We start from the raw sequence: 12,212 nt of genomic DNA on the forward strand, positions 1-12,212 counted from the left end.
AACGCTACTGTACCTACTGATTTGGCTGATTCGCGTATTTCGATTTATAACACAGGTACTAGTTACTCCTACAGGTGTTCGTATCAGAGATAAAGACACGTAAACACATCCTCGGGGTTTCCTATCTGCGTATCTGTGTAAACTGACTAAACTTGATTTTTGTTAATTCCTCCCCACTTGGCAGCAGCGCAAAAAAAGCGGCGTGTGACAATTAACTTTGATGAAGTTTCAAGGAAGCTGCTTTTCAGTCTGAACGAGCGGATGAAAGGGAGAAAAATAATAAAGAAAAAAATGGTCTGCTTCACAGGGAAAAAGAGAAAGAAAAGTGGGGAGGAAAAAAAAAAAACCCGACTCATTGATTTTGCCGACAGGAGTGACGGGAAACAGCTGCCGTCTACTTCAGCCTACTCTGTTATGGTTTCAGAAGCCCTCTCGGTGAAATAAAAAATGATAATAATAAAAAATGAAATATAAAAAAAAAAATGAGGAAGCATTTGTTTAAATTTACCGTTAATTAATTTACGTGTGTCCCTGCCCTCCGTCGCCGTCTCTTCCAGCTGAGCTCCAGAGGAAGTAGAGCCGATGCTGGGTTCAGACGTGGCAGCCTCGCGGAGGAAGTCTCCCCTCAACTTCACCCCTCGTCTTTTTATTTATTTTTTTTTATTTTTTTTAAGTTTCTAAAACTTCCAGAAACTTCACCGACAACTTACGCTAAACGCATTACTACCTCTGTGGTCCGTGCAATCTCGTCCACACATCTAACATGTATTTAATGTCCATTAAGGAAACATACGCGGAAGAAGAAGAAAAAAAGAAAAAGGTGCACGGGCTCTTTTTTTTCTTTCTTTTTCTTTTTTATTTAATCCGCATCTAACTGGTTTATGCAGACATAAAACATTTATGCTCTACAAAACCATAATTAAATATCACTAAATCCCTGCAGGGGTATACTGTAGCCTCTCTCTGGGAGTTTGGTGGGGATTATGTGGATGTACTTCTTTTTTTTTTTTTCTTTTTTTTTTACACACGAACAAGAATTCAGGAGAAGTTGCAGCAACTGAAGCGTTTCTCCATACGCTGAAAGGGATAATAAAAAAAAAAACTCTTGTTCTTGGCTCATTGGTGGAGGGGAGGGGGTGGGGGAGGAGGAGAGCTGCAGTTCAGGAAGCCACTCAAGCGGGGGCGCTAATGTTCTTCTCATGGCCTCGGCTCGGTGACCCTTGGAGAGGCTGCATGCACGCGGACCAAAAGGGGGGCCTCCCAAAGCTCAACCCCCCCCCCCGGCAGACCTCCCCCCACCGGGAAGGACGTGGACCACAGTGGGAGCTGAGGATGCTTTTTATCCTACTTTTGAATTCACCTGCATTTTTTTTTAGTTAATTAAAATGGATTGAAAGACAGACATGTTGGAATATTTACGCTTTATATTTTAAGTTAACAGAATAAAATCTGCTGCAGCGCAGCTTCGCAGTAGGAAAACTAGGCCACACATTCCCCTAAATTGCACCCGTGCCCTCTTCCTACAGCAGGACGACTGGAAAACCCGCAACACGTCTCTTTTGCAGCCGGGATTATCTCCTTAAATTTAAGGCGGGAGAACGGTCGTATAGGGTCCCGGTCGATAAATGCAGAGATATATATATACTAAGGAGGCTGGAGGAGGATCAGAGCGGGATGCGGAGGGAGATAACTGCTCGGGACCACCGATGCTCGGCAATCAGGCCGAACATGACAGCTTGTAGACCCAACCAATTATTTACCCCAGCCAAATCAATAGAGCTCTCTCGGAAAAGATAGCCATCAGCGGCACTATCTAGAACACATTCGCAGCAGACAGCACGAGCCCACACTGAGCGCTCTCACTCTCTGTCTCCTTTTGCGAGCAGCGCAGACGCCGCGTTACCCCGAGAAATAGCACACGAATCGTTTAATTGCGGGACAGACGCACCAAGCAAAGGAGCACAAGTCCAAAAATGAATAAATAAATAAATAAAAAGGAGAGACGTGAAACTGCATTGTGGACGTTGAACCGTTTAATGACGGCGGAGAGGACAGTGACACAACGTGGTGTTGGTGTTGGCGATGTGAAGTCGATATGTGCGACCACAAAGGTTGGAACCTTCACCAGAGGAGGAGTCGCCGGGCACCTCCTGGGATCAACCCCAACCCCAGACCAGCAACGCATCACAGTCAGTCTGGTGGGTAATGAGCGGGAGCCTCACAGAGCAGGTGATTCATAAAAAAGCAGGGCTTGCACCGCGGCGGCTAAACGAGTCCGGGGGGAATCGGGTTGGAAGGCGAGAAGCTCCTCGGTCAGCGGATTGCTCATGTCGTTTTTTTTTTCTTTACCTCTAAAGATCTCACCTGCAACCCGCCCCCGCTTGTCCTCGCCCCGCAAACGCCTTGTCGTCCATTTGCCCGCTCCAGTAAAAAAAAATATTGTAATAATTCGCTCCACGTGCCGCGGGTTTTAAGCGCTGCCGTTCTTGGCTGCTGTCGGGGGGTTAAACGCCCCCCGGGCTCCGGGGCCCAGAATCAGCACCTTGCAACAAAAAAGCCGACGTGACCGCTGCCAACTGGCCCGAAGCGACGCGCTCACCCCCGCGCCCTGTCCCCGCTCACCCCGCGTCTCTCCTCAACGCTCGTTCGCACATGTTGCAGTGTTTGTTTTATTCTGCCATTCTTTTTTTTTTCCCCCCTTCGCTCTTTCCAGAACCGACCGCAGCGGCTTCATTAGACTCCCTCTCACTCGCTGATGTTCATTTCCTGTTACTCTTCCTTTTCATCCACTCTTCCACATCAGTGTGTATTGTTTACGCGGCCGACGTTTCTCCGGCCCCGACTCAAATCGTTGTGATTAGAGATCCCGACTTAACTGTTTACGCGGACGCTAAATGAAATGATCTGTTAAGATATACGTGTTTACGCAGGCCCAAAACAAATAACTCCTCGAGGAGGACGGAGAAGTTCTGGTTTCGTTCATCTTTCGAGCACGTGTCTGGACGTCGCTGCGTCCCTCCTGGACACCGTACTGTGCGACAAGTGGGACTATGACTTTCACTCTGCCGTCCATCACCAGTCAAACCATCTGATCGTATGTGTAGATCATCAGCTCCAGTTGCGAACCAACACCATAAAAAACATCTGAAGGTCTCCGTCCACACGTCTTCCCGTTCACTCTCCTAGAAGCAGACGGAGACAGTTTACCGTCAAATCTTCTCCCTGTGAATATGTAAAAATGTCCCTCCACCTCCACCTTCTCTCCTCTTACTCAGTGTCACCAGTCTCACCCTGACTCCTACTCATTTCGCACCTTCCCTCCTTCTCCTCCTCCTCCTCCTCCTTCTTCATGTGCCGTGTAAATCTCACATGTTCTGGAGACCGTACAGAACAAACAGGGTTTAACATGTGAGACCCAGATCTCGTTTCAAACGATGGAGAAAGGTGGATTCTACCCCGTTGGTTTCCATCAGGCTCCATTATCGGCCACTAAAATTAGGTCTCTTACTTAAAACCTCTGGAGTTGACGGACGCGCCGTTTTTTGCGTCCAAATCACATGACCAATTTAAGACGACACTTTTGTAGAACTTCGAATTATGTATCAGTTTTAAATTTTGTTGAAATGCCAAGTAAAACTAGACTAGGTGTTGGTGCGCATCCAGTGCACGGGAGAAACGGTGAAAAACAAGCAAACGCTAGCAAGCGGAGATCGCTAACCAGCTTAAAACGCTCGAAAACAAACCAACAAACAAAGACAACCCCTTTCCTATTGGTGGAAAAACGCATCCCATCAACCAATCAGGAAATGATGTGTTGCCGGTTGTGGTTGTACAAAAGTGTGTGATGCATTTCCTGCATTTTAATGGAAGTAGTTATAAATAGCTTTGTTGTTGGCTAAACTTGTTCTTGCTTTTGAAATGTTGATTCTTTTAACACGTTTGTGGTTTTCACAGTGAAAAATGTAACTTGAATCTACTCCGATGTAATGATTTTAGTCTGGTTTTAAGTCCAATGTGTTGATACAGTTTGCCAAAATGAAAAAAAATAATAATAACTGTAAAATGATACAGGTGAGGTTGTGGTGAAAAGAACGACACCAAACAATGCATTGTAAACCGTTTTTAAGATGAAATATAAAGGTCGATTATACTATATTATACTCCAGAGGGTTAATAACCAGCTGAGCTTCTAAGCTGCTGAAGCTTTGACATAAAACCAGTTTCATCCTGGTTGGAGACGCCAAAACTTCACCATAAGTGGAAATCCTGAGGATTCTGAAATTGAATTTTGCTCAGTTTAATTGTGCTGAAAAGAACAATGAGAAAAATGCACGAAGTATGTGGAGCGATGATTTCTGAAAAGCGCAAACAGAAGAAAACGGCTAAAAAAAAAAAAAAGATGTCGAGTGTGAAGATCTAAAAATACATATTTTGTGATGTGGGGAGAAGTGGGAGACGAGAGCGTTCCCAACTGGGACGTTCTTTTTTTTTTTCTTCCCCTGTTATAAATCTGGGGCAAAACTTTCCAAGGCAACAGGAGGTAGGGGTGGACAGATGGAAAGACGGGGGGGGGATATGTGTTTTTAATCGATGCAGGGGAGAGAAAACGAGGGGTGCTGTGGAGGAAAGGTGAGCAGGGGGCAGCCCCAGCGTTGGTTGGGGGGGTCGGGGTGAACGTGTCGAACAGCGGCAGAATCACAGACACATCTGCTGTTCATCTCCGAATGTTTCCAATAAGCTTCAAATGTTTCCCGCAGACCTGTGAACGGACACAAAGAAAAAAAATCTGCAGAAGTACAAAAGAGCGCGAGCACATATCTACAGACGCAGAAAGAAAGGCAAATAAGTGTCTTTTAATGTGCTCGGTGAGTCAGGCAAATGCCAAGCGCCCACAAGAGCGCACAGCTGCTTCACGCGAGTGCTGACAACTATCTTTATAGGAACTAAGCGCCGCTCCGAACCCCACCCCGAGTTACCGCCACACACCTGTGACTCACATCACTCAGAGTCCAGGGACATTAAATCAACATTTTTTTTCTCTTCTTCTTCTTTTTTTTGACGAATCACGTTGCACACGATGTTCCTCGCACGCAGCTAAAGCTTGTCAGAAATACGGACACGCACCTTCGCAAGACAGATATGTTGACACCAGCGCGCCCATCCTCCCCTACACACACACACACACATAACACACATAACACACATAACACACTCACAAACACGCAGCTTATATCCTCTGGCTGTGAGTTTGCCAGCAGCCAGCTGGTACTGTCATGTCTGATAGGCTGGAACAGAGACAGAGATGGAGACGAGGCTGGGAGAGGAACGAAGGAAGCAGGGAGGCAAGCTGGGAAAATGTCTACAGCAGAATGTATTAGTAAGACCCTGTCTGTCTGGATGAGTGTGTTACTGATTTGGGAAAACTGTATCAAAGCCTGGCAACTCATTACACTGTCTCATTTGGGTCCACAGGGAGCTCCCACCCCCCCTCCCACAATCCCCTCATCCCTCATCCCTCATCCCAGTCCTCGAAACTACACAGCATTGTCTGTCTGCAGCTCTCACGTTTCCTTGAATGACCCGCACCGTGTTTTCGACTCCAATTTCAGTTTTAAGTAACTTCTGTGTGATCGCGGCGATGAACGCTCACGCACATCCGCGAGAGAGAGATAATGCTTTCGGAAAACGCTTTATTCAATGTTGTTTTTAATAAAAGAGAAATAATAAGTGAGAATTTCTTCGAGGCCTTATGAGAAAAAAAAAACATAATTAAATAGTTGCTGATCCGGACAAACAGCTCTATTATTCTCCTATTTGATTTCTGTCTTTCAAAAACAAACTCATACCAACACTTAAAAAAAAGAAGAAGAAAAAAAAATACTCAAGTTTAACAATGACTCCAGTATCTGCAGTGTCTGTACTTTAGGTTAGACAATCTTTTTTTTTTTTTTGCTTGCGCTGTGAAAAAGTGCTGTTTGGGAGACTTCCTGTTCACACGGGCAGCAGCCGATAAAGGTCACAGACGTCTCAATGCAAAACCAAACTGTCCGCTGAAGACAAATGTTCCTGGGGATTCGGTAGCAAGTGCAACCGTCCAATTTTCAAGATGATATTTGGAGGTTTTTGCTGACGGCCAATCAGGACACACCTAATCCTAAAGGTATGGATTTTTTTTTTTTTTAAAGATTTGTTTCTTTCATTAGTAGATGTTACAATCTCTTGTGCCAAGATCTGAGGCAAAACACATTTAATAGCTCAGTTCAACCAAGCAGCAGGCTAGCAGTCAGCTACCAGCTAGCAACCAACAAGAAGATACCAGCTAACTAGCCTAGCCAACAGCAGCAGGTAAGAAGTGATAGGACATGCGACTACATGTTAACCCAAAAATCTTCCCTCTGCAAAACACATTTAGAAACCCAGTGCAGCTGAAAGAAAAAAAAAATGTCCAGCAGGCTAGCAGTCAGCTACCAGCTAGCAACCAACAAGTAGACACCAGCTAACTAGCCTAGCCAACAGCAGTAGGTAAGAAGTGATGGGATATGCAACTACATGTTAACCCAAACATCTTCCCTCTGCACAACACATTTAGAAACCCAGTGCAGCTGAAAGAAAAAAAAAACCTGACCAGCAGGTTAGCAGTTAGCTACCAACTAGCAAGAAACACCAGCTTACTAGCCTAGCCAACAGCAGTAGGTAATATGCTGCACATCATTAGGGTTTTCAAGTGGGCACCTCCGTTCACCACTGTTTGGTTAAGTTAGGCCCACGACACCTCGAGAAGGCTAAACAGTGAGTTCCAGTGTCCTTGGGTCACCCCTCCTTAGCTAGCATGCTAGCACGCTAGCTAAGGAGGAAACACAGAGCTAATAATGTTATTCAAAAAGCTCCTAATAGGTCACACATCATTAAGTTAAATAAAACATACCCTGCATAGTGTTTGAGTAATGAAGGCGATCGACAAACAACAGTAAACACCTCCATGTTTGAAGGCAGCAGCGCTTTCAGCTAAATCCTAAAATAGACGGAGGATATTTAGCTTTGACTGTAATATTTATCATGTTCATTTAGGTAAGCGTATTAGCTTGATTTGCTAATAAGAGTTGAGGTTGACTGTCATCCAAAGTTAAGACCCCTAAAAAGAAATGTTCAAATTCCATTGTCCAATTTTACTATGTCAATAGACTGTGTTGATTCTTTCTGATGGCAAATTTAATCTAAAAGTTATAAAATGGATTTTTTTTTTTAATAGTGATATGCAAAAACAGGCGAATTCTTTAGTGGGGCTCAGTTAAAAAATAAATGCCTCATGCATTATTAAGTAAAAAAAACTCCCCCACACAGCTAAAAAAAAGGGCATATGTGTCAAACAACCAAAATGAAACTTTACTTCTCTTGAATGACGCATCAGGACATCAGTAAACTCATCCTGGGGGGAAAACGAATGCCGGGACCAAATGCCACATCATTGCTCTGACAGTTGCTAAGTCATTTCAGTCCATGCCACAAATATTCGTACCGTTTTTTCAGGCTTAATGAAAACCATGAGCTGTTGGTGATGAGGGTCAAGAGGCAAGAGGCAAGAGGCGGGGTAACTCCACAGTCACTAGGGTATATCCCATGAGGACCATGAACACCTGTACCAAACTCCATGGTGTTTACTTGACATTTCAACCAGTAGAACTGGTAATAAGAGGCAAAATGTTCAAATAAAAACACCTCAACATTAAAAAATATAATAGTATATTAATATTATAAATGTATGTAATGCTTTAAGCAGGCCTCTCCACCAACATTACCCTTCTGTGGCACCATGTTTCTCACCTCTTTCTATTCTTGCTGCCATTACGTCACGTTCACTTTATTTTTTTTTTTTTTGCTCTCGTGAAAGAGTAACGTCACGGCCAAGTGCCTTCACCACAACACACTGTTTAAATAGTTTAGAAACATCGTTCATACAGCCCGAGGGAAAACTGGACACCGAGCCCCGGTTGATGGATCGGCTTTTAAATTTGTGTGACTCACACGAAAAATAAATCTCCGGGTATGTTTGGTTCACGGTAGCAATTCAGAACGGGTTTTGTAATTATTTGCGATACAAAAACGAATAACAGGTGAATAAGTAGAACAAGCACTTTTTATTTTATTTATTTATTTTTTTTAAACACAGGTGGGAAACAGCAAGTGGACGCCATGACAGCTCCTCAAAAGTGAAGCCAAAGCAAGTGGAGCTCCCCCTGGTGGCTGGATGCAGTATAGGTCATAAGAGCCCCCATGTTAGTCGATGGGACTTGGGCCAAACTAAAACATTTGATTCAAGGGTGGTTTCTGTCATTATAGGTAGTTAACATGATGCAGATGTATGCTGCAGAAACAGGATATGACATCATGATGACTGACAGTTGCCACGACAACCGCCTAGCGAAGTAGTACTGCAGCAACGGGAGAAGAAATAAATAAGTACAGTGTATAATCCAACATTTCCTTGTAACACCCAAAGTATCCTATGCTCTTCTTATAAGCAGGAAGTAACGTATGGCTGCCTTTAAAAAGTTTTTATAGTTTTACTGTTTAAATGAGCTCACCAATCTCTCTTATAGAGACAGAGGCCGGGCTTATTCTAAAGCCATTGTTATTATAATGCGATTCCTATCAGAAAGAGCAGTCGTATAACACATATTCACTTTCACATAACCCGCAGCAGAAGGCGCTGACATTTGAGCAGGATATGGTAAAGTCCTCACAATCACAGCCAGGTAACGGCCTCAGAGATTAACATCCATAAAGAGTACCGTCGCCCCGTCCCCATGTTTTATTCACCACCTCTCTCCATGCATTACCATACATATTTATAGAGATAACTGCATTTACATGTGCACGGACACCGCTTGAGCACGCGTGCACGCACACGTGCACGCAGAAGTTCAGCCTATCCCCGAGGGCTGGAGCTGTCATTTTAGTCCTTCACAGCGGTTACTGTACGCGTGTTTCCCGCAGAGCACACAAAGACCTCCATTGTGTGTGTGTGTGTGTGTGATTCAGATTGACTGATAGATGATGGCTGCAGGGCAGGTGGGCAGTGAGTCATTGCCGGGTGTTGGGAGGTGGATGGATGGAGGGGGAAATGGGTGGAAAATTTCAGGGCGGGGAGGGGGGGGGTGGTTTGAAGAGATGAAGTTCTGCAGAGGTAGCCTGTCGGTCACGCTGCCACTCAGCCTCATGGGAAACTTGTTCCACCGCCGCCGCTTAAGGGCACGCCGATCGAAGGTGGAAACTGGAATAATGTGGGAAAGGGAAGCGGGGCCGAAGGGGAAAGGGTAAAAGGTCAAAATTTGGGGCACGGGTGGGGGGTGGGGGGGGATTTGGGCGAGTGGGAGATGCAAATGAATCGTGTCACTGCTTTAATAATCACTCTGCCTGGGAACGGTGCGCTGGATGCAGGGGAGCATGCATTAAGATAAGGGGAAAGGCAACGAAACGCAAGTAATGTATCAAATCAACAGGTGATGTCTCCTGGTTGAATGCCTGTCACTCTGGGTTCAGAGCGGCAGGTTTGAGGCAGCCAAAGGGAGGAGGGGGGGAGGGGTGGGGGGTGTAACTGCAACCTTGTGAAAGAGGAAAAATCTGCTCTCTCCATTCTCATTATCCCATCATCTCGCCTTCTCTCCCCAGTCCATATCAAAGCCCCTCTGTCTCCCTCCGCTAAGCCGCTCTGCTATTCGCTCCGCCCGAGGCTTAAGATGGAGGGATTTTTGCCCTCTTCTCCCACCGTGTCAGTTCATTTCCAGTACGGAGCGCTATATGTAGAGCCCGCCGTCTATCAGCAAGGAGACATAAGCTGCTGTGAATGTCAAGGGTCAAGTTGTGATATTATTCCGCCGTTAATGGCCCACCGTGTTATAGGGCCCCTAATACCCCTGAAAATGACTGCTCGCACTGTGTGTGTCTATGTATGTGTGTGTGAACACATCAACGAGGCCCCGAGACCACCTTGCACCGAGTCACAAGACGTCAACTAATTACGGGCCTTTTGAATCAGAGGCTTTCAAACTCACAAAAGCACTTTTTTTTTTTTTTTTTGGTGGTTTTAACCGTTCACTTGTTCGCGACGCCAGCCTCTGTTTTGACCTTTAGTTTACAGTTCCTCTTTAGCCCTTTAGCATCCTCTAAAGCGCTACAAACCCAGTGATTTTTTTTTTTATAAAAGGGAAATAAATGTCATTTTGTGGCATTTAGTCAAAGCACGTGTTTGGCGGAAGGTGCGGGCGCGTACGTATTCAGTTTCTAGCCTCCTCATCCAGCAGCGGGAGTCAAAAGACGTACACGGAGAGGCTTGTAAATATTACTTAGCCGTGATTCCGAAGAGCGGCCGCAGGTGCAGCCCTCATGCATTTATTAAAAGCATATTTTGAATTTTTAAACTGTTGAATTGCACAGTGTTGGGATGCCGATCTGCAGACTCACTCCGCGCCTCAGCCCTGCTGCAGCGAGCAATAAAAGACTCACAGGACATTTTTAAATAACCCCACAACAGCCACTTTAAGAGCAAACCTTAGGACATATATCCAGCAGTGTGAGCTTAAACTATATATCTTTTTTTTTTTCTTCTTCTTCTTCTTGAGACCCACAAGCGCATGATTGCTGGTTCCAGACGGAGCATTTGAATCTCAATAATTTAGTGCCGCATTAATTTTGCGACATAAAAGCAATTACCATAAACAGAAAAAAGACCACAGCTGACAAGAAGAGCAGCCTTTATTGGCCTCTGTGCTCCATAATACACTGTCCGTGCCACAAAAAGTAACAATAGTGGGCAATACGGGCGCCATCTCAGCTGATTCTACATTTTAGATGTGTGCGTTAATGCGAGAACACTTCTTACTTTATAGTTTTTGGATTGACATTGCTCCACAAAGCCACAGCAGATGTCATCACGAGGGTCTGTCTGATTGGGTCCGATTCATTTCTTTTGCCCTGAAGTGCCACAGCACCGTACTCCATCCACTTCTAATTTAACATGCTCTGTTTTTTCGTTTTCATTAATAACTGAGTGGATAGAACAGAGGTGGAAAAAAATTATGTAAAAGTAGCATTACCACAATAAAAAAAAAAAAAGGGGGAAAAAAATCCTCACAAGTTCAAGTCCTGCATTAAAATTCAACTCAAAGGGACAGATGTATTAGCAAGTTAATTTAATTTAGTACAAGTACTCTTTGTGAAGAATGTGTCCTTTTACATTATTAATGGACTGAACATTTTAATGTTGGCTGTTTTGGATGTAGTTGTGTATTTCACGCTATCACATTCATTATGCAGTGGATTTAAAATCTATCTGCCATATCTATAGCCATCAGAAAGAAAGAGTGGAATGAGACAGAAGTAGGTTTTCATGAGTAGGAAACTCTCAAGCCTGCTCATCGTTGGAGTATTGCATGATATTGGCAAGGACTTCACGATACGATACGTATCACGATACTTGAGTCACGATACGATACATTATCGCAATATCTTAAAATATAAGTGGTATATATGTAGATCAGATTACAGTGATAATTCATTGAATAAAAAAACAATATCAATCCAAATGATCCACTTCCTATTTATTGCACTTGTAAAGCGTGCTCTGCACACATAATAAAACCAGGGCTAGCAAGGCTAACGTGGTGGTGTCCGTACTGTGGAGAGTGGAGCTAACCATGGGGCTAAGTTAGCATGCTGAGGCCGTGTTAAACATGCTGCTGTTACTTAACTGACAGACTCTTTCAGTGTGACTCTATGTTAGTGTGTATGTTAACAGACTGGTGTTTAGCTGTAATTGCACTGTCTTTACATTTTAGTTTAGTTTTCTTTTTGCCGTGTGTGCGCTACCGTGGAACAGTAGGCTAACCGGTTAGCTAACTGGTACAGCGTTACCACGTCTTTGTGTCAGAATCTCTGTTGACATATTTAAGTATTTAGTGCTCTAATGCTTGTGGATGGAGCTTTTATCGGTTAACCGTGTGGACTGATGGAGCTTCAGAAGCTGCTCTACTACTCTACCGAACGGTTGCCAAGGCAACCATGAGACTGATGGGCTGATTGACGTACCCGCCTGTTTTTTTTTTTTTGTTAACGTGTATAAATCACATCTGAATGACACGGACTTGGTGTTAGGGAGGTTTCAAAAGTACAGCAGCCAAACCACATATGAAAAATATGAAATTTTAATTTTTACG

The 12,212-nt window shown here is 44.3% G+C and overlaps 1 protein-coding gene across 2 annotated transcripts in view; it reads right to left on the reverse strand.

The window, feature by feature from the left end:
* Window positions 1–12,212, reverse strand: part of serpinh2 (serine (or cysteine) peptidase inhibitor, clade H, member 2) — a 92,306-nt gene that overhangs the window by 21,296 nt on the left and 58,798 nt on the right. The window contains exon 1 of one of the 2 annotated variants that reach the window (XM_047579051.1): window positions 509–740. The exons of the other annotated variant lie outside the window; for it this stretch is intronic. The gene's annotated coding sequence lies outside the window, so the exon portion shown is untranslated. Of the gene's footprint in view, window positions 1–508; window positions 741–12,212 lie in introns of those variants that run through there. 2 annotated transcript variants of the gene reach the window in all.

Source organism: Mugil cephalus, chromosome 1 (genome assembly GCF_022458985.1).
Source record: "Mugil cephalus isolate CIBA_MC_2020 chromosome 1, CIBA_Mcephalus_1.1, whole genome shotgun sequence".
Lineage (NCBI taxonomy): Eukaryota > Metazoa > Chordata > Actinopteri > Mugiliformes > Mugilidae > Mugil > Mugil cephalus.